General features: G+C 46.3%; 1 protein-coding gene across 2 annotated transcripts in view; it reads left to right on the top strand.

The window, feature by feature from the left end:
* The window catches only part of SPOCK3 (SPARC (osteonectin), cwcv and kazal like domains proteoglycan 3), a 387789-nt gene that overhangs the window by 105681 nt on the left and 257989 nt on the right, over positions 1-24119 (top strand). The window lies entirely within an intron of this gene.

The raw sequence follows: 24119 nt of genomic DNA, 5'->3' as shown, positions 1-24119 counted from the left end.
CCTCCCTGCCCCTTACTTTTGTAGTGCTTCCCCGCCCGACTGACAACAGAACAGGCCCGGTCCGACAAACCTCCCTGCCTTGTAGCCATGAATCTAAATTACCTTCTTACAGAAGCTGGAGTATTGAAACTGCTGTAAGAAAGTAATTTAGATTCACGGCTACAAGGCAGGGAGGTTTGTCGGACCGGGCATGTTGGTCGGTCGGAGGAAGCACCACAAAGGTAATGGGACTTGGCCGGCTGTGCACCCCCCCCTATGGCTGCACCCGGGCAGACCGCCCTCCCTGCCCCCCTCTTGGTACGCCACTGCCGATTGCAGCACACAGCCGATCGGAACGGAAGTCTTCCCGATGTCAGCGCTGACGTCGGAGGGAGGGCTTTGCTTAAGCCCTCTCTCCGACGTCATCGCTGACATCGTGGAAGACTTCCGTTCCGATTGGCTGTGTGCTGCGGCAGGGCAGGTAGGGAGAAGACGAGCCTCACATCAAACCCTGAAGGAATCCCGTGACACAAGGGGGCGTCCCCACGGGATCCCCGTGACCCTAGGGGGGCGTCCCCACGGGATCCCCACGACCCTAGGGGGCGTCCCCACAGGATTCCCGCAACCAGAAGGGGGAACCTGCGGGATCCCCGTCGTCCCCCTTCCCGTGCAGCTCTCTAGTCCAAAGTAGAGTAACTGAAGCCAACAGTCACCACAAGGTAATCTTGGAAAATTTGGATTCTGGAAATGTATATCCTCATCTTTATAAACCTTCATCCTTAATGAAATGTTACGGTTATCAATCAGTAGTGTAAAGTCACAAGTTTTTGCCATCAGTATGTTGGCAGGAGGACACTGATGAAATGTGTCTGTGTTCACCTCATATAACCAAAATGTAGCATCTGCTGTAAGCCAACTAAATGTAATTTCCAATGTCATAATACACAGACTCGGATGCATTTGTTTCACCATCGCCATGGTAACTTCATCTTTAATATTACTGTGTCTGTTTTCTAATGTGAAAATAAACCAATAACAAAATGACCCCCGATGCACTGGTTTCTCAATGTGTCTTTTAAATCTAGGCCTGATCTCTATAAAATTACTATTTAGACAGTATCTACAAACTTGGCTAACTGGAATGTATTTGATCTTAGCTACACAGAGAATAGGCTGAAAATTTTCTGGGTCTGGTAGAAATGAATTATTAGTCACCAAAACAGGATAAAGGTAAATGAATACTTCTGTTAGTTTCACTGTTTCCTTGAGGTTAATGAAAAGTGTGCAATTATTCATAGATCTCCCTGTCTCAACCCTGCACATTTTATATCCTCTTATATCTGCTGCTCTCATAGTTAGAAATGTATGGAAAGGATGCAGCATCCAGGTCAAAGACACTGGAATTTAATGGTGTGCAAGATTCCCAGTTACTGGCAAAGCAAACATTGGTATCTTACTTTTCCAAGTAATTGAGATCTGGCATCTCTGTATTAAACATCAGTTTGAATCCATGACATCCACCGTAAGCTGTCTACACTCATTTTTAGCTGAAATTCTACTGTGCAATATCTTCTTTCTGATTCTCCACATGCCATCTATTCCCCGTCATATGAATTCTGTAAATATTTAGAACCATTCCTTGATGGTTCCCATGTAAATATAGCTTCTGATTCATAACCTAGTAAAATTGCATGGGGCACTGTAATAAAATTGTGTTGGACGGTTCATAGACAACCCCGTGAAAGACAAAGGCGCGCGCCGACAACTGAGCGCAAAACGGAGGCGCACGCCGAAGAAAATTACAGTTTTTAGGGGATCCGATGGGGGGTTTTGTTGGGGAGCTCCCCCAGTTTACTTAATAGAGATCGCGCCGGCGTTATGGGGGGTTTGGGGGGTTGTAACCGTCCACATTTTACTGTAAACATAACTTTTTCCCTAAAAACAGGGAAAAGTGAAGTTTTCAGTTAAATGTGGGGGGTTACAACCCCCCAAACCCCCCACAATGCCCCCTCAATGCGGTGCAATGTCTATTAAGTAAAGTGGGGGGGTTCCCCCCCATGCACCCCGTCGGCGCACCCCCACGCTGCGCTCAATTGTCTGCGCGCGCCTTTGTCCCGGCGCGCTTTTGACCTGACACTGTGATGGACATACCATGGACTAATTGGAGCTCCTGGACACCTGGGGAACACCCATCGGCATATCTCTTTTCCTGAATCACATCTCTCTCTATCATATGGTATCATATGGTGTTGCGGTAGGAAAATTCCATAAATATGTAGGTGAAGCAGCCTCTCTATATCCTGTTTAAAGTGTCAAGGTCATTTCAATTTTGCTTTGATGGCAAACTCTTTGGGTCTGATTCTAGTAACGGCGCCTACATCGTCCGGCACCTCCAAAAACAGTGTCATCTACATGTCATTCATGCGCAGGCACCGCTAAGAGAATTGTGGCCTACGTCTAAGCTTACATTACTGTCACCTATGTTTGAAGAGAATTTCATCTACAGAGGCACCTAGTAGCGCTTAAGTTCATTCCCAGTGTAAACCACACCTACTTTGGCCTTAGGCATCTTTAGGCACCTCTGTAGATGCTATAATGGCATCCTTTTTTGTAGGTGTCTGAGTGTGCCTACATTTTTTTAATAATGACTTTTTAATTGGTCTTAAACAATGTGGTCAATTAGTGCACCAATCAACACCAATTAAAACAATTAAGTTTGGCAGTAGTACTGTCGCCTAACTTATGGCACTATTACTAAAATCAGGCCCTTTCTTTTCATTTCGGATGGCTCTAAGTTTTAAGTTAGGCATCTTGTGCGCAATTCTGTGTTGGGTACCAATTATAGAATCTGGGTATTTTTGCCTTATCCTTGTGACCCTGGGCAAGTCACTTAATCCCCTACTGCCCCAGGTACATTAGGATAAAGTGTGAGTCCGCCAGGACAGACAGGGAAAAATGCTTGAGTACCTACATGTAAACCACACAGAGGGGCATAATCAAAACAAATTTCTAAGTTTGTTTTGGGCTTAGGGATCTAGTCGCCCAAAGGCGGCAGCATCCAAAGTCCATTGTCAAAAAATACATCCCCTCCATTTTTTTTTAATCGACTACTTCTACGTCGAGCAGTTTTATCGTCCAGACTGCTAGTACGTCTATCTTTATACTACATTCTCATCCAACAAATCGTCCAAATCTGAAACGCCTAAAACAAGACCTTTTGGACATGGGAGGGGCCAGCAAAGTGATGGACTGGCCACCCAGACATGGCAACAGAGTAGTGGGGCACCTTATAGGCTTTCCTATGCCAGGTGGTGATGTTCTGGAGGCAGGTATGTACGTTTTATTCCGATTTTTATGACAGTGTGGGTGAGTCAGTGATCACTAGGGGAGAGTGTGTATGTGGGGGGGGGGGTCTGTACTTTGTTTCTGCAGTGGTTATCTGGTCACTTTGGATACCTTCTGGGCACTTATACATTGCGACTTAGGTGATCTAAAAACAGGTCTGAGTTCTATCCAGGCCGCCTCGTAAATCTTTTGATTATCCCTGCAGTACGACTAAGTCTAGGTCAACCCACATCCCGCCACCCACCACATCCCACCCTAACCACTCCTTCAAAAATGCCCCTTTCAGCACTGGGTGCACAGCAGGATTTAGAGGCCTAAAAAGTCTCTGGATATGTCTAAAAACCCATTTCGGCATCTGTCTTTTAGGTTGTCCAAGTGCTGATTTGGGCAGGTTTTTAGATATATTTTTTGTTTCGTTTATGAGCCCCTTAGTCTATAAGTGGTATATAACTAAAATCTTTTTTTTTTTTTAATTAGCTTTCATGGATAAGTGGTATATAAATAAAATCATTTTTTAAAAATTAGCTTTCGTGGCTAATTAAACAATTTTGACTTCCGCATGGAACTCGGCTAGGCAACCCTGATCTAGGCACCAGCTATAGAATCGGGGCATTATTGTATTTCGATACATGTGCATAATTGATGCCATTGTGTTTCTATGTTTCTGTTAGGGAGAAGAAGAGATAGTGGATGCTGCGAATGGGCAGACTGGATGGGCTATTTGGAATTTATCTGCCGTCATGTTTCTGTGTCTATTATCTTTCTCCTTCAGTTTGTTAGTATAAGAATTTAGTGTAGGGATTAGATAACTTCCTGAAGGAAAAGGGGATAGAAGGATATAGATAGAGGATTGCTATACAGGTCCTGGACCTGATGGGCCACCGCGTCAGCGGACTGCTGGGCATGATGGACCTCTGCTCTGACCCAGCAGAGGCACTGCTTTATGCTCTTAAAACTCTACAGTATTCCACTGATGCTCATAACAGGAGCTTCTTGATTGAAGTCTTTCCTTTTTTTTAATCAATTGTTTTCAGTGGCTTTTGTTACAACTCTGACTCATTTGTAACAAGTTTTCTTTTCATATAATATCTTGTTGTTTTGAAATGAATGCCAGCTGGCAGGCAAGTTTTACACTTTTAAATGAACATAATAGGCTTAGTGCAATCAGATATTGTTCTTCCATCCAGTGCCACTTCGAAGTAACTTTCAATTGCCAGTGACAATTTTTATGCAAATCACTACCACGAACACTTATTAAAACATAGATGAGGACCATTTTTAATAATTCTTATTCAATTTAATTGAAATATTGAGAAAAGCCAGTAATTAGAATCATAGCTAAAACATAAAAGAATAAATGTCCAAATATCCCATGCAGTTTTAAAGTACGTGGGTGCTTCTAGCAGCTATGTAATTTGCACTTGCTGTCTTTTGTGGGCAGCCACAAAGGGGGAATATAGCATTTTACTTAAGCAGCCAGAAATCAAAATCATAACTATTTCATAAACCATAAAGTGGAAATGTTCAAATATCCCATGCGGTTGTAATAGTAACATAGTAAATGACCGCAGATGAAGACCTGAATGGTCCATCCAGTTTGCCCAATAATCACATCCATTATAAATTCATGATTAAACTATCTTTTTTTCTTTGATATTTCTGGGACATAGACCGTAGAAGTTTACACTGTGCTGTCCTTAGGTTCCAACTATTGGAGTTGCCATCGAAGCTCACTCCAGCCTATCCAAACCATCTTGTCATTTGTGGGATACAGACCATAAAAGTCTGCCCATCACTGTCCTCGTGCTCCAAATTACTGGAGTTTCCTTCGAAGCCCTCCCCAGCCCATCCTAAACCGAATTGCTATATATGGGACACATAGGGACTCATAATAATAATAATAAAAAAATGTTCAAAAAGTGGCCTAAGTCGGTACTTGGACGATCAAAAAGACAGATCGTCCAAGTACCGATAATCAAAGCAGGTTTTAGACGTATCAAAAAACAGCTTAGGCCTTTACCCTGCCTCTATACACCTAGAGCAAAAAGGGGTGTTTTTGGAGGAGTGGATAGGGCGGGAGGTGGGCCGACCTATACTTAGTTGTCTGGCAGCCATAACCAAAAAGGTTTGATAGGTTGCCAGATGGAATTTATATGTTTTGACTTAGACCAAGTCAAAATAAGTACAAGCTCCTAATCGGGCTGCTGAGCTGATTCCGACTGCCATGATCAACTTAACAGCCCAAGAAACCTGTTCCCCCTCCCCCCCCCCCGCACCGTTAACAATCACAGCAGGAGAGATGCCTAATCTCTCCTGCTACGATCCCCCTGAACCTCCCCGGCAGAAGAGATGCCCAATCTCTCCTGCCGACACAACCCCCCTCCCCAGAACCCCGTGATTACTGGCAGGAGGGAGCCCAAGCCCTCCTGCTGGCAAACCTCGCTCCAGAACCCTGAACTGGCAGGAGGGAGTTCAAGCGCTCCTGCTGGCAAACCTCTCCCCCCCGAACCCTGAACTACCCCCCCCCCAACCTCAAACTCGTCAATGGCAGGAGAGAGCTCAAGTGTTCCTGAAAGCCAACTTCCCTCCAGCCGCCCCCCACCCCCACTCCGACCCCCAAATATTCAGTTGGCTGGCAGGAGGGCTTGGGCTCCCTCCTACTGTTTACGAGTTGGGGGGGTGGAGTTTAGGGTTCGAGGGGAGGTTTGCTGGCAGGAGGTTTGGGCTCTCTCCTGCCGGTTCTGGGTTGGTTCGCAGTTTAGAGAGAGGAGGTTTGCTGACAGGAGGACTTAGGCTCCCTCCTGCCGGTAATTGCGGGGTTCTGGGGGGTTGTGTTGGCAGGAGAGATTGGGCATCTCTCCTGCTGGGGTGGTTCCGGGGGGGTGGGGGGGCGTGATCATTGCAGGAGAGATTAGGCATCTCTCCTGCTTCGATCGGGGAGGGAGGGGCAGTTATAGGATTCTGTAACCAGCATTGTTTATGATAGACGCCGGTTAGAGAATCCTGCTTTTAGTCAAAGGACCGGCCCCTCCTTTGCCTAAAAGGTCTTGTTTTGAGTGTTTGGAACTTGGGTGATTTTTTGGTTGGGAATGTGTTTTAAGGTTAGACATAGTAGTTAGACATAGGCGATTAAACTGCTGAACTGTAGGCCATTTTTTTTTTTTTTTTGAGAATGGACATTTCCCTGCTGCCTACTTTATGGCCCTGATTCTCCAAAAGTGCGTCCCAAGTTTAGGCAGCTGTAGGCGTCCTACAGCTGTTTAATTAGCCAATCGGGATGCACGTTTTTTTTGAAAAAAATGCTCCCCAGGCAGGCCGCCTATATTGAAGGCGAGGCCCGCAATCGGATGCCCCCCCCCGACATTACCGATCTCCCTCCCACCCCGACACTACCGATTGCTGGCAGGAGGGTGTCCAATCCCTCCTGCCCGAAGACGCACCCCCCCCCGGCGCTAACAACCCCCAAACTAACCTGTTCTTCAGGCCAGACGGTTCTTGCCCGTCCAGCTGGTAGGCCCGCCTCGTCGAAATGAGGCGGGCCCGCCCCTTCCCGGCCCATCCCGCTGAAGCCTAAGGCCTGATTGGCCCAGGCTCTAGAAGCCTGGACCAATCAGGCCTTAGGCATAGTGGGTCCGCCCATCCCCACTAAGTCTAAGGTCTGATTGGCCAATCAAGCCTTAGATTAAGTGGGGATGGGCGGACCCACTATGCCTAAGGCCTGATTGGTCCAGGCTTCTAGAGCCTGGGCCAATCAGGCCTTAGGCTTCGGCGGGATGGGCTGGGAAGGGGCGAGCCCGCCTCATTTCGACCAGGCGGGCTACAGGCTGGTCGGGCAAGAACCGTCTGGCCTGAAGAACAGGTTAGTTTGGAGGTTGTAAGCGCCGGGGGGGAGGGCGGGGGGGGGTACGTCTTCGGGCAGGAGGGATTGGACACCCTCCTGCCAGCAATCGGTAGTGTCGGGGTGGGAGGGAGATCGGTAATGCCGGGGGGGGGCGGTTGGTAGTGTCGGGGGGGGGGGGCGGTCGGTAGTGTCGGGGGGGGGGCATCCGATCGGACAGGCCGCGGCCTGCTATACTTATAGCGGCAGAGAGATCCCTTGCCGCGATAAGTATAGCGGCTGTGTCTACTTACAATGTAGACCAGCATTTTGCTGGCCTACATTTTAAGGTTTCTTCCTCTACTAGGGAGACGCGTAGGGCCACCTAGGTTCGCCTAAGGCCCGCCTAAGGCCCGCCTAAGTCCCTTAGGCGAGCTTAGGCGTGTTGCGGGTCTCCCTAGGCTCCCGGAGGCGCCTTCAGGCCTGTCTGTGGAGCATTTTTTTTAAAAAAACGTGCATCCCGATTGGCTGATTAGACAGCTGTAGGACGCCTACAGCTGACTAAAATCGGGACACACTTTTGGAGAATCAGGGCCTCTGTGTCTAGGGACTTAGGCCAAAAGGGGACTTAGGTGTTTTTTTTTATTTTTTATTATGCCCCTCATACTGTGTAAGTCAGCCGAGTAGTGCTTCATGTTATACCATTCATTTTCTAATTAGAGATCCTCTGTGTTCATCTCACTTTTTTATTAAATTCCATCACTGCTTTCATCTCTACCACTTCCCTCAAGAGCGTATACCAGGCATCCACCTTCTCTGTGAAAAAGAATTTCATAACATTACTGCTAACTCTACCACCCCACAACCTCAATTAATGCCCTCTAATTTTACAATTTTACCTTCTCTGGAAAGATTTTGTGTTTATATTAATATCTCCCCTGTACCTCCTCTGTATCATATTTCCCCTGTACCTCCTCTCCTCTACAGTATACATATTCAGGTCTTCCAGTCTCGTCTCATACTTCTTTAGGTACAAGCCCCATACCATTTTTGTTGCCTTCCTCTGTACCGCTTCAAGTCTTTTTACATCCTTAGCCAGATACGGCCTCCAAAACTGAGCATAGTACTCCAAGTGGGGCCTCACCAACAACTTGTACAGGGACATCAACACCTCCTTTCTTCTGCTGGTTATGCCTCAGGTTTCAGGTTTTATTAAAATTTGATAAAAATGCTTTTATAATCAATTCAAAGCAATGTACATTAAAAACATACAATGGACTAACTATATTATAAACTAGGGCTGTTCAAGTCTGGTCCTCGAGATCTACTGGCAGGCCAGGTTTTCAGGATATCCACAATGAATATGCATGAGAGAGATTTGCTTGCACTGCCTTCTTCGTATGCAAATCTCTCTCTCATACATATTTATTGTGGATATCTTGAAAACCTGGCCTGCCAGTAGATCTCGAGAACTGGACTTGGGCAGCCCTTCTGTAGACGTCACACTTGGATAAGGTGGAGGAAAAAGGGTAGAACTACAATTTCAAATAGAAAAGGCCAATTAGGGAAAAAAAACATGAAGGGAGGGGGACCCTGTTTGTTTGAAGTGCCTATTCTTTGAAAATTACAGCTTTTTTTTTTTTTTTTTTAAATATCATGTTTATTGAGACAAGAAACAATTGGACAGCCACTGCCGTCTACAACACAAAGGTGTTACAAATACAAGTGCGCAGAAAGAAACATAGCAGAGAGCATGCAGTTCTATACAGCAGAACACTATGCAAAATCAGAAGCATACATAAACTTGGGACTGCAGATTAAATTGAGGCAACGCACTCCTGCAAAGGGTTTACAACTGGCTGTGAGAGAGAACAGTACACTGGCCAACGCCTCTCGTCTGTAGTTTCTATTAAGAAAAAACAGCAACATCCAGGATCCCCAAATGATCCAAAGCATCCTCCCACCAGTCGCACCCCATTCAAGTCATACAATCCTCCAAGCACTCCACACGCAACTCAACAAACTTACACACACTGTTCAAATTCACCCGGGCAAGGGCGTATTGGAAATCAAAATGCAGATGCTCAAATACATAAATGTTCTGACACTCAAACCCTTAGCAAGAAAAACAAGGGGAACAAGATACAAGATAAAAAGAAAGAAAGAAAGAAGCATAAACGTGGACATCCAGTACACATACCAAGCCTACAAAATGTCTAGGCCTCCTGGGTTAAGGTCTGTCTCCAGAATGTACAATAAAGTTTCCAGTGGGGCTGGGGTCGTGAAGCATAAGTGTCCAGTTCAAAACGTGCTTGCGAATGCATCCGAGATATCCACATACCATATGTTGGTACCTCTTAAGTGGCCCAATGTTTCAGGATGAGTTGTTTGCCCACAAGGATCGCGTGCAGTAGATACTTATGAGCAGGGAAGTCCAGGCCTTGCTGTTTTAGGTCAGTAATGTCACCCATCAACAGAGCGATAGGGTTCCATGGCACTGTGCATTGTAGGATGTTCTCTAAACAGAGCTTCACAGAGTCCCAGAAATGCAGTTTGATACAAGCAAAAAATGAGTGGACATAATCACCCCTGTGGGAATTGCATTTGGGACAGATATCATTACGCCATAATCCCATATGACAGCCCCGAGCTCTAGTAATATAGGAACGATGCAATATTTTATATTGTGTTTCCTGCAGGCTCGCAGCCTTCACATGCAGGTAAAGTGTTTGAAAAAGGAGCCTGAGGTCATGAATGGAAACGGTCATCCCTAGCTCTGTAGACCATTCTCCCCCAGAACATAGAGATATCCCTCCCCAGAGCTGTCTCTCCCCACCTTGTACCATATAGAAATTTTATTAAAAGCCGTGGGTGTGGAAAGGAAAACCATATCCAAAGGGCCATATCTCCAACGATCCCCATGAGCACGGACTAAAGAGTGAAAATAGTGATGAATTTGCAAAAAAGTGTACCTGTGCGTAGGTGGTATTCGCCAAGCTATCTGCATTTGTGCAAAGAATGGAAACTCCCCCACTCCCAGAGCCAAAACATCCCCCACAGTCGTGGAACGTGCAGTGCGATCCCTCAGTCCCGCCAGGCCCCCCGCTCCAGAAGCAAAGTCGGGGTTACGTAGAAGAGAAAGAAACGGGGATACGGCGGGCAACCGGTTCTGAAGAATACGCCACCAGCACCACGCTCGTTTGAAAGGAAGGAGGAAAGGTAGAATAGCTGAACGGGGTCTCGCGCCCTCACCCCTCACTCCATGAATAAAGGAAGAAAAGGACCAAGGCAGGCAGCAGTCCTCGAGTAGAGATTCAGGGAAGTAGCGGCGCGAAGAGACCAGTTGCTCATGAATCCAACGTAGGAGCGCGGCAACGTTATAGATACGTAGAGCGGGCAGGCCTAGGCCCCCTTGCTCACGGCTCTAGGACAATTTAATTGAATTAATACGTGCTTTCTTCCCCCTCCACACGAAGGCGCAAATGATGGATTGGTAGGTGCGCTCATCCGAACGGGAAATCCATACAGGTATAGTTTGCAGTGGTTATAGTAATTTCGGGAACAGCACCATTTTGACCAAGGCCACGCGCCCTAAGAGCGATATAGGCAGTGAATGCCATTTAAGACAGAGAGTTTTGATCCGTCCGATGGTAGCAGATATATTAGCCTCGTACAGCTTGCGCGGGTCTCTGTGAAGCTTGATACCGAGATATTTCAACTTTCCCGGGGCAATACCCACGCCAAGGCCCCTACACCAAGGCTCTGGCGACGAGCCCCCCAACAAAAGAGCCTCCGTCTTATCGAAATTAATTTTCAAACCCGAGAAGACCCCAAATGATCGAAATATAGACATCAGAGCAGGCATATTCTGATCTGCGTTGTTGACATATAAGAGCATGTCGTCAGCAAACAGACTGATGCAGAATTCATTGTTGCCCACCTTAAGGCCTTCTAACTGTGCATCTTGACGAATTCTAGCTGCCAGAGGTTCGAGCGAAAGAAGAAAAAGGAGGGGCGCGAGGGGACAACCCTGACGCGTGCCCCGTCCCAAAGGGAAGGGGCTAGAAACTCCACCATTCACCAAGAGTTGCGACGTGGGTTGATGATACAGAGCCAGTAACCATGCGAGGAAGTCCCCCTGGATCCCGAAGCGGGCAAGCTTCCTAAATAGATGGGGCCAAGAGACCATGTCGAACGCCTTTTCTACGTCCAGGCTAGTGATGAGCGCCCTGTCGGAGTCGGCTCGAGGATGTTGTAGCACTGCTAGAACCCTCAGGAGATTCATGGACGCATGCCTACCAGGCACGAAACCGACCTAGTCTTCATGGATGAGTGAGGGCAAGAATTTATTGAGGCGTGCCGCCAGAATACTAGCCAAAAGTTTCACATCTTGGTTATGGAGGGATATAGGTCGGTAAGACCCTAGAGCGTCGAGCGGGCGCCCGGGCTTAGGGAGAACTATAACGTGCGCTCTGTTATGAGAATCCCCCGGGGGAGTAGTACTGCGCAGTCCCATAAAATATTGTTGTAGGGAGGCTAGGGCTTGTGGATCTAGTAACTTATAGAATTCCGGACCGAAGCCATCGGGGCCCGGCGTTTTAGCTAACTTGAGCTTTTTAATAGCAACCTGCATTTCCTCTCCCAAGATAGGTCCATTAAGAGCAAGACTTTGATCATCCGTCAATGTGGGGAGACAGAGACCCCGAAAAAACTTATCGCTGGCGTCCACATCATAGGGTTGTGCCGCGTACAGGTCTGAATAAAATTGCACAAACTGCTCCGTGACGGCCGAATGGGTGACATGCGTGACGCCCTGGTTATCCTTAATGGAAGTGATAGTATGACGAGTTTTGTGCGGGCGCACTAGGTTAGCCAGCAACCTCCCCGTTTTATCCCCCCAGCGATAGAGTTTATATTTGTAACAGTATATATTACGTCTGGCCCTTTGTTCCAAGAGAAGATTGATCTTTTCCTTGACGGCGCACATGACCTCTTTAGAGGCATCATCGAGTCGGGAAATGTGAAGGGATCGAAAGCTCGCAAGATCCTGCGACAAGAGCCAATAGTTCTCCGTCTCTCTTTTTATTCAGGGACGCCGAATAGGCCAGGATATGTCCTCGCATAACTGCTTTAGCCGCCTCCCAATAAACAACGGGGTCCACATCCGCCATTGAGTTAGTGTTAAAGAATTCATCCCACCGTTTTTGAAAGAATTCACGGAACTCCGCATCCTTGTAAAGGAAAGGGGACATCCGCCAGACACGTCCCGCGGCCTGGGACCCGAATTGTAAGTCAAGGCCCAAAAGAGCATGGTCTGATACTAATGGTGGCGAAATATTCGCCGCCGACAGGTTCGGAAACAGAGAAGCAGAGATGAGGAAGTAGTCAATGCGGGAGTGAGACGAGTGAGGGTGAGAGTAGAAAGAGAAGTCAAGCTCGGTGGGATGCAGTGTGCGCCAAGAATCCAACAAGCCGAGCTCCTTACTAAGGAAATGTACCCCCTTGTTGAAATGGCCCTTTGGCACCGGCTTAGCTGGCCTGCGATCCCACTGAGGGTGTGCCACAAAATTAAAGTCGCCTCCCAGTATAACCGGCTGAGGCATGAGTGGCGCCAAGTGACCCACCACTGATGTAAAGAAAGCATGAGAGTAAATGTTAGGGGCGTAAATATTGCACTAAACTAAGGGTTTGCCCCACAATTCCCCCACCAGAATAAGAAACCTCCCGCTGGGGTCTTCAATTTGGCTATGCATGTGGAAGGGTATGTTCTTATGGATGAGGATAGCCACCCCACATTTCCGAGATGTGAATGATGCAGAGAATGCCTGACCCACCCAGCCCCTAAGCAAATTCCCATGTTCCGTAGAGCTCAGATGGGTTTCCTGCAGGAATGCTATGTCCGCATGTTCACGCTTGAGATATGCTAAAATTTTTGTACGCTTAATGGGTGAGTCAATCCCATCTACATTCAATGATTTAACATGCAATTGTACCATTTAACATACATAGAGTCATATAGTGTGCAGTAAATAACCAAAGGAGGAGCAGTGGAGGCTGTCCCAGCCTAAACCTCCACCCACTCTTGAAATACAGAACCATCTTGCCCGGACGATAGTAATGATGCAATGTGTGAGAACCCATACATCCATCCATCCAACCCTCAGACATACCCCCCATACAAACCTGAAACACACACACAAGCATTCCTCCAGACAGTCTCACCCAACCCCCCCTCCCCAATCCCCCCCACTTCTTAACCCCAGCACGGAAAACCATGCTAAACCAGAAAATTTAGAAGAAACAAACAACTCCGGGCCATGCCCTAGGTAAATAAAACCATCAAAACAGAGAAAGCATTAGCAACAAGTCCTTGTCAGAATCGGGGCACATAGAGGTTGAGAGGAGGAGCAGCAGCACAGCGAGCGCCCGCCGGCTCAATCTGCTCCTCAGAACTCCCCGTCTCCACAGTGCTGGATCACCGTACACTAGGTCTTACTGTGTCAGAGGAGCATGCTGCAGCGGCATTATCAGGTATGCAGGAGAAGCCGCGGGCACCGCCAAACCAGCTCCTATGGCCTATCATGTCAGTCCAGCATGTGAGGTAGAGCCCCCCTTCAAGGAGGTGGGAGAAGAAATCCTCCGAGTCCCTCGCTCTCCCTATAGATCCGTACGGTGCTCCGGAAGGGTCAGGAAAGTTCAGCATAGGGTGAATCGAAAGAACAGGAGGCCGCGGGGCTCCCAATTGCCCCTGCAACCTTCTTTGGTCCCATCCGGTCGCACATAGTGAAAGACGGCGCAAGCATGGGGACTCTGTAGCGAACCAGATAGAGTAGGGAGCAATCAGGGATCACTTGAAAAACCCCTCAGATTCGCCGGATATTCTCCTCAGCCCAACACCACGTAGAGCTCCATAGGCGCCCCGCACCACGGGAAGTGGTGCTAAATGTAGATGTAAAACACACCATGGAGGAATCAAGCAGTCCCGGGTTCCCCGCGCAGGGGCGCCGGCAGGCTCTGAATGAACCGCTCGAGCTCATTCGGTGTCTCAAAATAATGAATCTTATTGTTGAAGGAGACACGAGCTCTGGCTGGATACAGCAGGGACACCCGTATGTTTCGTTGGTAGAGGGTGTTACAGTGTGGCACCATTGCCCGGTGCCTAGAGGACACTTGTGGAGAGAAGTCTTGGAAGACTAAAATCTTCTGCCCCTCATAAACAAATCCTGCCCCACGCCGAAAGCGAGCAAGAACACGCTCCTTCAGGGCAAAGTTAAGAAAGCGTGCCAAGACAGGACGGGGCCGCTGTTCGTTTTCTCTCCTGCTCCCCACCCGGTGAGCGCGCTCAATTAGCACTTTCTCCCTCGAGGTGTCCAACTCCAAAGCGGACGTAAGCCATGTTTCCAGGCACTCTCGCAGGTCAACGTCCCTGATGTTGCTAGGCAGCCCAATGAATCTTAAATTGTTCCTACGGCTCCTGTTTTCGTGGTCATCCAGGCGTTCAAAGCAGGCAGTCTTAGCGGTCTCCAGGGCCCGCAATCGTTCCTCGAAGTTGGCAGTGCGATCTTCTTGCTGGGCCACTCTATACTCCACCCGTTGTAACCTGCCCACATGTGTTTCGATTGTTTCCCGAAAGTCCTCCATGAATGTCTGTATTTTTGCAAGTTTGTCTTCCATTACGAGGGTAAGAGACTTTGTAATTCTTGGATGGCCGCTTCCTGGATCGTATACATTGGCACCTCGTGGCCTTCCGCCATTTTTGTTTCAGGGAGCTTCACTTTCCCCTGGGCGTCCCGCTGTGCTCTCGCCGTCATTCCGAACACGGGGCCCTTCAAAAATCACCCCGGGAGCACCCAGCAACCCCGGGTAGTCAGCGGGGGCAAGAGGAGAAGTATAAGATAGCGATTTTGTGCTAAAAGCAGAAATCATGGCTGCATGGCCCGGAGCTGTGCAGAGGCACGTCCGATCAGTTACTCGGCATCACGTGACTCCTGAAAATTACAGCTTTAATGACGGGGCAGACAAGATTGGAGGTTTTATCCTAAGCTAATTCCTGAAAGCATCAATGAAGAGAGAGCTCTTTAGTGAACTTTTAAATCATTCTAATATTGTTTCTTCCTGAAGATGAATAGGTAGGTGATTTCATTGCTGGGGAGCTGTAACAGAAAATATTTCGCTGTTCAGCCTAGCATTCTTTCTGGCTACAGCCACTGCTTAATCACGCTGTTTTGTTGCCTTCTGGTCCTCAGATGCTATCACCCCAAGGTCCCTTTCCCCGTCAGTGCATATCAGTTTCTCACCTCCTAGCACATATGGCTTCCCCAGGTGCATCACTCTGCACTTCATTGCATTGAATTTTAGTTGCCAAACATTTGACCATTCTTCTAATTTTTTGCAGATTCTTTTTTGTGTTGGCCATTCCCTCTGGGGTGTCCACTCCTTACCTTCTAACCATTCTGCAGAGTCGCTTACAAATATACATGGGCACCTCTAGCAGCTATACGCTTTCCACTTGCCTTTTGTGGGCAGCCAAAAGGCGAAATACAGTATCCTTGTTCTCCTAGCAGTCTGACTAAAATCATGGGCAGACGAGATGGGCCATTTGGCCTTTATCTGCCATCATGTTTCTATGTATGTTTCTATGTGTAGTTTAGTTGGGGAACAAAAGTTTATTGTTTTTTTTTTGGAGATGCAAGTGGTAAAAAATTGTCCTGTCTGAGATTTTTTAGATGAATGTAATAATTATGCAGGTATCCAGTTTACATTTCTTGCTCAGAAGGAGCAAGACTAGGAATGTAAAATAATAAATGAAAAAAAAATAAATTTCCTATTTTTGTCCTTGTCCTACTTTTGTCCTTGTTTTGGATACCAAGATAAATAATTCTGTTCATAATGAATAAAAGTCCATCTATTTAAACAAGATATTGGAAAAGTTTCTAAATAGCTATACTGAGGCTTATGAAATAGTACCAGGCATACTTATTGATACAGATGCATATTTCCAAAGCACTTAGACACACAAAGTTCCATAAATTACTACAGTACTTTGTGTGTCTAAGTCGGTGGTCTCAAACTCAAACCCTCTGCAGGGCCACATTTTGGACTTGTAAGTACTTGGAGGGCCTCAGAAAAAAATAGTTAATGTTTTATTAAAGAAATGACAATTTTGCTTGAGGTAAAACTCTTTATAGTTTATAAATCTTTCCTTTTGGCTAAGTCTTAATACCAACCCCTGCGGCGTACCCCAAGGGTTGCCTTTATCCCCAACACTCTTCAATCTCTACATTGCATCCCTCGGCACCTGCCTAGACAAATTAGGCTTAACTTCTTATAGCTATGCAGACAACATCATCATCCTCCTCTCTTTTGATCAACCAACACATTCCATGCCAGACAAACTACACAGACCACTAGAAACAGTGGCTACATGGATGAAAGAACACAAACTAAAACTGAACCCAGACAAAACAAAATTTATACTTCTTGAAAAAAATAAAACCCCAACCATAACAAACTTAGTAATAAACTCAATCACATACCCCATTCAACCCACCCAAAGACTTCTGGGAGTCGTGATAGATAGAAGCTGTACCATGCAACCACAAATCAACAAAACAATACAGAAATCACTCACGGTCATGCGAAACTAAGGCAGATCTGAAAATTCTTTGACAGAAAACTGTTCCAGCTTGTGGTCCAATCCCTAGTCCTAGGACTTCTAGACTACTGCAACATCCTCTATCTCCCCTGCCCCGCAGTCATGATAAAACAACTACAAACAGTACAAAACACAGCCCTGAGACTAATCTATTCGCTGAAGAAATACGATCACATCACCGCCGCATACATCGACTCACACTGGCTTCCAATACAAGCAAGGACACAATTCAAATTCTATTGTCTACTATTTAAAACAATGAATGGAGGCAGCCCAACCTACTTGAACAACTGCCTTATCCAACCTGCCACAACCAGGCTAAGGAGAACCCAGACACCATTCACTTATCCCCAAATGCAAAAAAATGTACAATGGCCTACTGGCCATGCAGGCAGCGGAACTTGGCCATCAACTATCCAATCTACTGATCATGACATCAGACTACAAAACTTTCAGAAAAGAAATAAAAACCCTGCTATTCAAGAAACCAATCAAGATAAACTGACTCCGCAGGAAACATTTCAATCCCCCAAAGTAACCCACTGAACTATGTAACTCTTCTGGAATTGTCCAGATAACCTCTTGTGTAATCCGTCTTGAACCGAAAAGTAATGGTGGAATAAAAATCACTAATGTAATATAATGTAATTTATAGTTAAAGAGACATATGATCAAGAAACTGTTTTATTTTACTTTTGTGATTATGATAAACATACCGAAGGCCTCAAAATAGTACTTGGCGGGCCGCGAGTTTGAGACCACTGGTCTAAGTGCTTTGAAAATGAGCCCCATAGTGATACAGTACCAGACCTGACAGCTACTCTCATATAAACTGATATATACCCTCAGCAATCACCAAGTGACAAATACACTTGAATAACTAAACAATGCTCTGTTTATTCTAATTCTCCATTGCAGTGGTATGGATAAATAAATAGGGGTCGCTTGTAGGTGGGGGGAAGTCAGCTATTAAGGTTATGTAAAAGTTGGGATTTTACTGTACCATAGCATACCAGTGGAGGAACTAAGCCTGCAGTTGTCTCAGTATCACAGGTTTGCCATTCCAGCAATAAATAAATTAATATTGCTTGCGATCAGCCTTGCAAGTAGCATTATTCATACTGCCCAGGAGCATCGGGCCTATAAGCTGCGGCTGATGTTTCTAGGCTGCACTTGAAAAGAGCTGGCCAGTCTAATGTAAAATCCTCTCTACTTCCCAAAGTCCCCCTCCTCATCACATCTACCCCTCCCAATACCTCCCTCATCATAATTACTTTCCTTAAAAAAAAAAAACAAAAAAAACCCCTCTACTTTCCCATAGGCCCTTTGGGGCTGATTCTGAAAGTAACGCCTGCTGCGGCAGGTGCCTACAAAATGGGCGCCTTCCGGCATCGTGGCTAGCACAGCACCTAGTCACTGGAAATGTAGGTCAGGGTTTTAAAGGCCTACATTTCTGGCACCTAGGTGTATCAGAGAATCACACATAGCGACGCCTAGTGATGCCTAATTCTGGCACTGCCCCTAACCATGCCTACTTCCGCGTTAGGTGTCACTAGGCATTGCTATGTACCAGGGATGTAGACACCGGTCGTAGAATACGCCTAGCACTGCCTGTTTTTTAAATGTTAATTGTTTTGTAATCAGCATTTAATAGTGCGTTCAATTATCATTCTACTTAAAGCCAATTAAAAACAATTAAGTTAGGCGCCAGTAGGCATACTTCAGGCGCCTACCACCACCTAACTTTAGGCAGCCCTTACAGAATTTCCTCCTATAAGTCTACTTTGAGAAATCCCAGGCCACTTCTTCACTTTACAGATCTGGGTACAAAATGGTGCCAGCGACCTCTTGTTATAGTCTCATGGCTCATTGTTATAGTCTCATAGATCAAGGTGACCTCTAGTGGTAGTAACACAAGACTTAGACGTTCCTTTCGATTATGCCCCTCCACATCTTTTATTGCCTCAAGGCAAGTTATATTCAGGTGTGGAGGGGCATAATCGAAAGGGACGTCTAAATCCGTTTACGTCCAACTCGCAAGTCGTCCAAAGTAAAAAACAGCCTAGTACACATTTTTGAAAAATACGTCCAAAATTTTTTTGCTTTCGAAAATTGGCTAATTATACGTCCTGCAGATCTGATCGTCCAAGTCGCTAAATCGTCCATCTTTATACCACATTTTTGTCTAACTTTTCGTCCAACTCCAAAACACCTAGAACAAACCCTGTTGGACGTGGGAAGGGTCTGCAAAGTGATAGACTGAACATCCAGACATGGCACTTAAATAGTGGGGTACCTTACAGGGCACTGCTGTGAACGTCACAAAAAGGGTGCCATGTCTTCTCCTCACTACAGCTTCCTTATAGGTCATGGTGAGCCCCCCAAATCACCTCCAGAATCCCCTAGACCCACTTATCTACCACCCCAATAGCCCTTATGGCTGCAGGAACCACTTATATGCCAGTAAAAAAAGGGTTTTGGGGGTGTATAGGGGAATGCACATGTTTAAGTATCAATGCAGTGATTACAGGGGCTTATGGGCATGGGTCCTCCTTTTCATGAGTCCTTAACCCACCCCCAAGATGACTTAAGCTGCCTCTGTGCTGGACGGTTCACGGAAGTTTCGCCCCCCACATTTCGCCCCCAGCAATTCGCCCCTCACATTTCGCCCCCACACATTTCGCCCCCCGGATGTTTCGCCCCCACACATTTCGCCCCCACACATTTCGCCCCCCGGATGTTTCGCCCCCACACATTTCGCCCCCACACATTTCGCCCCCACATTTCGCCCCCCCACATTTCGCCCCCACATTTCGCCCCCCCACATTTCGCCCCCACATTTCGCCCCCACACATTTCGCCCCCGTCTCGGAGCGCAAATCCTTACCTCGGAGCGCAAATCAGTCCAGCTACTGTTGTGAGCGCGAGAGAAGCCAAGGGGGATCGAGGCTTCTGGAGAGATGCAATCAACTGCAGCATTAGACAGCTGTATTAGAGAAGGGTGGGATGTGTGTGCTGAACACGGCTACTTTCCCCTCCCCCCATACACGCCAGTGATTATCCAAGCAGGAGCACCTGGCCAAAGCGAAGCCCCGATCCCCCTTCATCCCCAGGCTTCGACTCCCTACCCCCCCTTGGCTTCGCTCGCGCACAGCTCATGTTCCCTTTCGGCCCAAGCCCCGATCCCCCTTCATCCCCAGGCTTCGACTCCCTACCCCCCCATTGGCTTCGCTCGCGCACAGCTCTCGCGGGACGCTGTCTCGCTTTGGCCAAGCCTCGATCCCCCTTGGCTTCTCTCGCGCTCACAACTCCCTCCCCCCCTTGGCTTCGCTCCCGCACAGCTCTCGCGGGACGCTGTCTCGCTTTGGCCAAGCCTCGATCCCCCTTGGCTTCTCTCGCGCTCACAACAGTAGCTGGACTGATTTGCGCTCCGAGGTAAGGATTTGCGCTCCGAGACGGGGCGAAATGTGTGGGGGCGAAATGTGGGGGCGAAATGTGTGGGGGCGAAACATCCGGGGGGCGAAATGTGTGGGGGCGAAATGTGTGGGGGCGAAATGTGTCTGGGGGCGAAATGTGGGGGGCGAAATGTGAGGGGCGAATTGCTGGGGGCGAAATGTGGGGGGCGAACCTTCCGGATCCCGTGCTGGACAACTAGGCTTTCCTATGCCAGGCTGCCAGGTGATGATGGTCTGGAGGCTGAATTTTAAAGGTGTGATTAATATTTTTATGGGGGTGGGGGGAGGTCGGGGATCACTGGGGTGATAGGACTTTGATTTTGAATGAAATTCTGTGTGTTAAGCTAATCAGTGCTCTTGATATAAACAAGGTGTCAATTTTACTCAACTGTGTTAACAGTTTTATGGTGGTGAGAAAAAAAAACAAAAACTAATGCAAGTAATGTCAAAAACAATACCAAAAACTGGCAAAAAAAAAAAAAAAAATATGACCGAGAAGAAAAATCGAGAAGAGAAATTAATGAACAATCAAGTCCTACATAAGATGTAATCATTTTTTGAGGGAAGTCAGTAATAGGAGCCAACCCAAACACCAGTGAATGCTTCCTTGATGGTATCTCAAATTAAGTGCTCATAATTTAAGTACCTCATGAGTTCGTTGCCATGCATCATATTTCTATCTGTGATATTTAAATATATATGTTGTGCTCAGAGTATTTTTTTCTTTTAGTAGTTCATGTCTCTGGATTAATCCGCTCATATATCACACTCAAAAACAATCCAAAATACTGGCACAAAGTTTAATGTGAAGCATAAATGAAATAAGAGTAGACAATCACATAAATATCAAAAATAAATTGCCTGAGTTATCTATAGTTCCAGCTTAGGCCTCCATTTATGAAATTGTGATAGCAGTTTCTAGCATGGGGAGCCATGCTGAATGGCTCGCGCTACTCTCGATGCTCATTGAGTTCCTATGAGTGTCGAGAGCAGCGTGGGCCATTCAGTGCAGCTCCCCGCGCTAGAAACTGTTATCGCAGTTTCGGAAAAGAGGGGGTTAGTTTTAGTGTTATGAATCAAAACTGCCTGACAGAGCCCTGTTTCAATCCTTCAGGGGCAGAAGTGTTTTCACAATGTATCTGCTTGGCATAATGGTGTCTACTGAGCCTCAAATGATCTAGTATCCTGCACTGAACAGCGTATGTCTTAAGTACATTTTGATATCATCAATGAATAAACTTTATTAAACCAAACAAAAGAACAGATTACAGTAAAAACAAAATTAAGAAAAGTTAAGAATCTTAGGCCCAGATTCTATAAATGGCATCCCAAATGTAGACAGCAGTAGACATCCTACCGCTGTCTAACCAGCCAATCGGGATGCATATATTTAGGAAAAAAGCTCCTAAGATAGACCACCTACATTGGAGGTGTCTCCGGGAGGCTAGGGAAGCACACAAGCCTGCCTAAGCTCGCCTAAGGCTAGGCATGGGTGTGGTTTGTCCTGGAAGGCAGACCTAAGTGGCTGTGCGCATCTCCCTAGGCCAGTGGAAGTCGCGTACAGTGTAGGCCAGCAAAATTCTGGCCTACATTGTAAGTAGGCATAACTACTGAGCTTATTGTGGCAAGGGATCTGCTTGCTGTGATAAGTTTAGTGACCGCAATTGCGGCCGCCTGTCCTACCCCTGAACAAAAGCAGAAGGAAGGATGCCCAGTTCCTCCTGCCTGGAACAACCCCCCAAACAAAAGCAGCAAAAGGGATGCCCAATGCACCGCGAAGGGGCAGTCCCGCCTCATTCAGATGGAGGCGGGCCTGCCAGCCGGCCGGAAGTTCCTTGCAGCCTTCTTACAAGGTTAAAGAGGGTCCGGGGGAGTTCGAGTGGGGTGGGCAGCGTGATCTATTGGGGGGGGGGTGTCCGGCAAGAGGGATTGGACATCCCTCCTGCCGCTTTTGTTCGGGGGGGTTCTGTGCAGGAGGGATTGAGTATCCCTCCTGCTGATTTGGGGGGGATGGGTGGCTGCAATCACGGCCGCTAAATTTATCAAAGCAGGGAGATCCCTTGCCACGATAAGCTCGGCGACCACGTCTACTTCCAACCTAATTCTCTAACCGGTGTCTGTAACTTGAACGATGGTTAGAGAATTGGGTTCACTTTAGGCGTAATTCTGTATAGGACGCCCGTTGGCTTCTGAGACCGCGCATCCTACAGAATCCAGTCCTTAGTGTTATCTGGTTAACAACCATTCAACGCATTTGTTAAGCCCATGAAGGCTAAACGTTTTCAAATGGAATATCCAATAATGCTCATGAGATAAAAGCTGTGACAATTTATTCCCAATAAATGTAGCAGGGATTTGTTCTATGATGCATCATCTCAATTGTTTATTATTAGGTTTTTATATACCGCCTATCAAGATTATCTAAGCGGTTTTACAATCAGGTACTCAAGTATTTTCCCTATCTGTCCCGGCAGGCTCACAATCTATCTAGCGTACCTGGGGCTATGGAGGATTAAGTGACTTGCCCAAGGTCACAAGGAGTAGCGTGGGGTTTGAACCCACAACCCCAGGGTGCTGAGGCTGTAGCTCCAACCACTGCGCCACACGAGTGGTTAAGCTCAACATGATGAGCTACCTTTGGAGATGTTTATTTACAGGTGTTTAAATAACTTTGATGTTCAATCAGTCTTGTCCTGATTGGGTGTGAAGTGCATCCGACATATGTCAACTTGCATGGGCAAGTAATTACATAAATTACATAGCTGGATGAACACAATGTTACCATTTTTAATTTGTAGTGTTTTCCAGTTGTCGGGTGAACCCATTACGATCCTGTTTGTTTGTCACATGCTGAGTGTCCATTTTCCTTGGGTGTGTACTCTGGGTCAGAAAATAAAGTTGGAAGATACCAAAAATTCCACTAAATTTCTCCCCCTATTATAAGCAATGCAAGGTCTCTGTTGAAAAACTGAGTGAAGTCCAAGAATGTGCCAATGTTGATGAATATTTTTGGCAATAGCATAGGATAGAGTAGAATGATATAGTACACATGAATGATTGTTTTCATCTTGTCTTGGTTTATCTAATAATAACAGGTCTTGGTTTGCATATAATGTATGCAAGTGCGCCTTATGTATTGTTATCTAGGGGTAACCCCTCATTTTGTTTTTTTCTGTAGAATCATAGCTTCTTTTTTGAATTTCTCTTTTGTTGTATAAATTCTGCAAATCCTCAGGAACTGGCTAATGGGTATAGCAGCTTTTAGGTGCTTCGGATGACAATTGCTGAAAGATAAAAATTAATATTCTCAGCCTTGTGATAAACAAGCAGTAGCTTGTAAAACTCTGTCTTTAATTTGAACGGTGATATCCAATAATGTCACTGTTTGTTTATCATAGGTGGCTGTGAAACATAAGTAAGGAATAAGGGTGTTTATCCATGTTATAAACTGTTCTAATTCCTTACAAGTAGATAGATGTTCAAATGAAAAATATGTGAAACACACTAAAACACCTAATATTAACACGCTTTTGTTTAAGAGTTATAACAGTGAAAATTCCCTTCAGCGAGACAGAGGATCTCAAGTGTCTGCGGTTAAAACCTTAGAGCTGATCATAAGGAATAACCTATATGCAGATTATCATTGGTCCTATTCGTCTCAATGGGAATACTATTTTAAAGATTTTTAAATATGTATATATGAGAAGTTCTCTCTGGCTAGTATTTTCAATCGCTCCTTTTTTTGTAAATATGTTAGGGTTTTGGTACATTCTTTGTGTATGTATCCCTTTAAGTTGAGTTATTTAAGATCTTAACCAACGAAAAAAACCTGCTCTCGTTACAGTGCAGCGCATCACTTCCGGTTAGGA

The sequence above is a fragment of the Geotrypetes seraphini genome, chromosome 1, assembly GCF_902459505.1.
Source record: "Geotrypetes seraphini chromosome 1, aGeoSer1.1, whole genome shotgun sequence".
Taxonomy (NCBI): Eukaryota; Metazoa; Chordata; class Amphibia; order Gymnophiona; family Dermophiidae; genus Geotrypetes; species Geotrypetes seraphini.
This window is presented reverse-complemented; position numbering and strand designations above follow the sequence as displayed.